The sequence below is a fragment of the Festucalex cinctus genome, chromosome 5 (assembly GCF_051991245.1).
Source record: "Festucalex cinctus isolate MCC-2025b chromosome 5, RoL_Fcin_1.0, whole genome shotgun sequence".
Lineage (NCBI taxonomy): Eukaryota > Metazoa > Chordata > Actinopteri > Syngnathiformes > Syngnathidae > Festucalex > Festucalex cinctus.
Window position 1 is genome coordinate 5,011,456 of NC_135415.1, and position 6,137 is coordinate 5,017,592.

Sequence of the window (6,137 nt, forward strand, 5' to 3'; positions counted from 1 at the left end):
TGAAGCTGAGGAAACAAAACTACGGAGCAGAAACGGCTCAACGCGAGAATAACAAACACTCTAGCATAAAAGCTGAGGAAACAACAGAAAACTATTAATCAAAAGGACTCACAAAACTAACTGGAAACAAGAGATGAGGCTATGGGTTTAACAAATTCACACGAGGTCAGACTAATGCACAAGGCGAAGACGTAGCAAGGTCAATACTCCGACGAGGAGTGTCGGCAGTCACAGTCCTTATGAAGGCTTGATTGAGGATGGGAAACAGGTACGGCGCAGGAGGACACGCCCCATCCCTCAATCAGAGGCTAGTAGAAGAAACAAAAACACAGCCTGAGAGCACAACCACAACATATATTACATAAAAATAAATAAGCTACTGTTACTGCTGTGCACGTCTTGACCTCACAGGGGCAGTGTGGTGCACAAATGATAATACTTATACTTGCCCCTGGAGGCCAAGGCCTTGAACAAAGAGAAGGCAAGGAAAATAATTTGACTACGTTGACAGCCCTGTCCCACAGACCTCAGCACCATCGTCGAGACCTACTTGACTGTCCGGGACGTCTGCTTTTGGGTGGCAGAAAGCGTGGGCCGAGTGGGGGCACGGTGGCCTGCCTGCAAAGGAATGGCGCCCCCGACTGCCTGGAGCTGAAGCACGTCTGGGCGACCAAGCCACTGCCACATGGGCGCGCGAGTGAAGCTACGCTGTCATGGTCCTGACTCCTGATCACGTCTGTGGTCCAGATGGACGCGCAGAAGCTGTACGAGGGCATAGGCTTCTGCAAGGTGCGAGAGTTTGTGGAGCCCGACGTCGCTTCTAAGCTCACAAACTATACACACCTTGAATACAGTCTGGATCTGCGCTGATATTAATCAATCATTGATCATCATTGATGAGTACATGTGTAAATCCTAGGCAAAAAATATTAGAACGAAACTCGCCATATATTTGATCATATTTATATGGAAGCACTTCCGCACATTCATATAATAATAATAATAATAATAATGCATTCTCTTACCTGGGATCAGGTGAGGGTTTGTGTTTAAACATTGTAGAATGTCAAGAGACCAAGGTTTGGAAGAAATGTGTCAAGATTCAGGTTTGGTTGCCTGTAAACCGTAGCTATCAAAGCCAAAGCCTGGACAGGAGCGTCAACCCTGATGACAGCAAATTCGAGGTCAAGCACATTTTTAATAAACCGATGGTGCTCCGCTCGAAGACAATCGCGATAATAGACTGCGACTCCACCACCCTCTTTTTGGGCCATGTCCAATCTGTTTGAATATGAAACTTGTCTGTTGTGCGCAAAAGTGCTGCATCCCTCCAGCTGCAAGTGATGGGGGAAAAAGGATCCAGACAAATGAGTTTGGTAACGCTTTATATTAAGCTCCTATTAATAAGCATTAATAAGAGTTAGTAGGAATTAATAAGTCATTTATATGATGCTTATTAAAATTAATATGTGTTTAATAATCTACATTAGTGTTAATAATGGGGTCAAGGTCCTATTAATAAGCAATAATAAGAGTTAGTAAGAATTAATAAGTGTTAATAAGTCCCTTTATATGATGCTTATTAAAACTATTATTTGTTTAATAGTCTACATTAGTGTTAATAACGGGATTATAACAGTTATACGAAACACTTAACTGAGCTTCTTGCAGCTACTGGATCTAAAGTGAGAACAATGAATTACTAAGGCTTATAAATGTTTGTGAATGCATTATTAAGTCTTTAAAAACAGTTAACTAGCGTTCTGCAGCTACTGGATCTAAAGCGAGAACAATGCTTTATTAAGGCACATTAATTATTAAGGTTTATTAATTACACATTTAATAATTGTTACCAATGGTTTCAACACTTCCACATCTGGAATAAACACAAAATGTGATTATGGTTGATACAATACTGAAGAAAAAAATACAAAATAATACAGTTGTTGTAACAGTGAACTCAGAACTGGTCATTTATTGCTGTTGCAGTCAAGTTGAAATGATATTTTTCACAACATGTATTTGTGAACTTTAAAGGCATTTTGGAAAAAAAAAAGCAAAAAAAATACAGTTCATCTTTAGTACCTGTTAATATTGAGGTATATAAAAAACATCAATAAACACAGAATTGAAGCAGTTTTGTTTTTCAAATAATTTTATGAAAAATTTAACTGTCACGCCACCAACGGCGTGACGGCCCATGCTTTTATTTTTCATAGTCATGTTTCCTGTTTTATTTTGATATTTTGATTCCCTTCTCACCCCAGGTCACTTGCCCTTCCTGCCGCTCCCTAATTACCGGTCCCTCCCATGATTATCACCACCTGTCACCAATCAACCCAGACAATAAAAGCCACCTGCATTCTCCCCTCAGTGCCGAAGTGTCACACATCTCAGTGCATGGAAGCGTCCCACAGTCCTCGAGTCCTTGTTCCCGTTGCCTTGTTGTTTTGCCTTGTTTTTGTGCCTTTTCCTCCCCAGCGGAGCACCCTTAGTTACCCCTTGTGCCTTGAGCCTGTTTTCTTCCCTTGCCGAGCGCTTTTTGTTGTCCCCTGTACCTTTTGCCTGTTTTTTCCTCCCCAGTGGAGCGTTTTTAGTTCTCCACTTTTTGATTCCCCTTTCTCCTCTCAGGTTGAGAGGAGACAGCTGTTGGCCGGAAATAAACCTGTTGCCTTTGTGGCCTACCTTTATCCTGCGTCTGAGTCCTACCTTTCCTCGTCGTGTCATTAACAACATTTTACAATGTTTACAACGTTCAAATAGTCACATAAGGCTGTTTGAAAGCGCTATATAAGGATGATTTGGCCATTTGCTTAAAAACATCTTTTTTTCAATGTACTTGAAAGTCAGATATGCAGTAAATGGACACTTTTATAAACCATTACCTACAATGTATTAGTATGATTAAACAAATTCTGAAAATGTGATTGAAAACATCACTACGGACAAAAATAGTACAACTGCAACAGTAACACATCAAAACAGTGTTTTGTCAATATCAATGCAATGATGATGAACAGATCTAAATGTACATACATAAGGAAATGGTGGGCTATTGTAATAAAGATCATGTGCTAGTACTTTAAACCATAACATCACTATAAATATGTATGAAATTTGAGTGGCAGATTTAAGGCATTTCTTTACTGGCTTCATTCTTCAGACCAAAAAACTCCCTGCCTAATCTCTAGCCTTCATTTTACCCTGTACCTCTTAGCTATGTCAAGTAATAGCCTACCAAGAAGACCATCTTTGTGTTTCCTACCTAGCCATTCTGTCCACCCAATAAGACAGAGATGGTCAGACAGCAAGGCCTCAGTTTGATTACCTCTCTGTCTCCAAACTTGCTCCTTAATGCTACGCCAGGCTCTTTCGATGTGCTGTGTGTGGGCACCTGTTTGGGGATCTACATACCACCTTGAGTGATTTACAGTCATATGATTGTATCCAAGTGTAGAGAGGGAACGGTAAGCGTGCCATTCATCACTAATGATGTTTGATCCTATCCTGACATGATGTGCAATCAGTGGAACCAGGTCATGTCGGGTTCTTCTTTCCACCAGGCGCAAGACTGGCTTTACTCTCTTTCTCCTCTGCTGCTGCACACCAAGCATGCCAAATACCCATTTCCGTCTCCTCCAAGTGCCACCCATTCTTCCTCTTCCATACTGTTGATGAAGACCAAAAAATAAAAAAGAAACAGAAATAGCTCACATGGTGTAATGAACCACTTTCAGTCAAGCTAAATGATTATGTATCATGAATTAAATCGAATTTGAAAAAATAAGATTTTTACAAAATATTTTCACATTTCAACTTCTATTTTTAGTGTGACATTTCATTTGTCATTTATTTATTTATTTATTTATTTATTTTTACGGGGAGGTTTGTGGCCTCTAACTTTTCTGTGACGTTTTCTTTTTAATCTTGTAAATGTTATTTAGTTATTTTATTTTATTTTTTTAAAACAGTATGTATAATTAAAACTACTAAATTAATGCAATAACTTAACAATTATGATTATAATATTGATGATGGTTATTCCATCATTTACAGGTGAATCTATCAAAACATAAGAATACTTTAAGGACTTGTAGACAGACAAGTTCCTGGAAGTAGTTTGGGAGAGTATAAGTTTTATGGCACAAGTGACCAAAAGGATTATTTTATTGTCTAACTCACTTATTGTTTGCACTTAGCAACACAAACCATTTAAAGCACGCTCTCTACTGAAGCACTATACACCTTCCGCTTATGGCGGAAGTGACTCTCATCAATTACAATGAATTCCCGCCGTCCACCAATCCGCTGTCCTTGCCGTCGTCTCATTCGTTCAACTGCCCTTCTACAGACCTCCCCAAGTTTTTTGGCCATCTTGGAGAGTGTTGCAGTACTTGCAGCGATCTGGTCTTCCATCATATCAACCTGTCTGAGGCGTAGGCCCTGTGCAAATCTACGGAATATATAACATGTTAACTACATAGTTAACTTAATTTTCTTGAAATCTTTTCCAATATAATCATCTAAAAATTTACATGTATTACCTATAAATAAACTGCATCCATTGAAAGAGTGAAAGTCTCGACTTGTCGAAAAGAGATTTGCCCCTAATTGATTTCACTGTCTTGGTCCCTCGGTGCACTGCTCGCTGGCATGTCCTTAATAAAAGCGAGCCGTCATGTTTGAATGATAAGATAATAAACAGGTTATTAAGCAATTTAAAAAATATATCATTACTGTGCATTAATCTTCAGCAACTCTTTAGAACTTAAGCAACACATACATATGACTTGTGAATGTCCAAGTTTCAAAAGGAATTTAACAGGCATTTTTGGCTGGGAATTTAAAAATCTACTAGTCAGTTGGCCTGCATGATTTGGCTGATGACTTTAATTTTATTCCCTAAAAATGCATTTGTTAGGGTTCCATCTTCCAAATATACATCTTGAATCCTTTCTAAAGCCTCTTAATAAATGTATAAATAAGCTCAAAACTGCTTCTAAGCACTGTATGAAGCACATTCATAAAGGACCTACCTAGCTAACTAACTCAAAGTAGCATTTAAAAAAAAAAAAAAAAAAAAAAAAGGGTTATTACCAGCTATAAAGATCTCTGCACGTCTTCTTTTCCAGCTTCATCCTCTGCTGACAGATGCGACAGTTGATCTTTTTCATGAGAAGTTTTTTCCCCTGGAGGTATTTAATAAGTTTTAATGTTTTCCTCGGCGAACTACCTTCAAAAATAAGTTTTGCGAGTTTGTTTTTCAGCGGCATCCTGCACGTCTTTTTTCTTCTCCTTTGGCGGGCTGTGTCCGATTTTTTTCCTACATCCGTGACGCACCATTTTGAAAACGGAAGTTCCGGTTTAAACTCGTTGAAAGTACAACATATGGACCAACGCGAACACTTCTGATAATGGAAGTAGCTGACTCGCTCCCAACTCCTTCGCCCCCGGGCAAAATAACGACGCGTTCTGGGCGTCAGAAAGAAGCATCCGGCTCAAGGAAGCGTTGTCGGCCAGAGGATACATCTGTTGGTACGTATATCTGGGACTAACTACTCAGTGCGAACTCAAGTAGCTACACAGCTAGCTAAGCGCGGGAGCTTCTTTTGAGTCAGGTGCCATTGACCTTTTGTCACGACGAGGAGAGGTAGGACTCAGACGCAGAATAAAGGTAGGCCACAAAGGCAGCAGGTTTATTTCCGGCCAACAGCTGTCTACTCTCAACTTGAGAGTAGAAAGGGGAATCAAAAAGTGGAGAACTAAAAACGCTCCACTGGGGAGGAAAAAACAGGCAAAAGGTACAGGGGACAACAAAAGGCGCTCCGCTAGGGAGGAAACAAGGCTCAAGGCACAAGGGGTAACTAAGGGCGCTCCGCTGTGGAGAATAAGGCACAAAAATAAGGCAAAACAACAAGGCAACAGGAACAAGGACTCGAGGACTGTGGGACGCTTCCATGCACTGACTGTGACACTTCGGCAACGGAGGGGAGAATGCAGGTGGCTTTTATTGTCTTGGTTGATTGGTGGCAGGTGGACATGATCATGGGCGGGGACCGGTAATTAGTGAACTGCAGAAGGGCAAGTGACCTGGGGTGAGAAGGGAATCAGAAATTCAAAATAAAACAGGAAACATG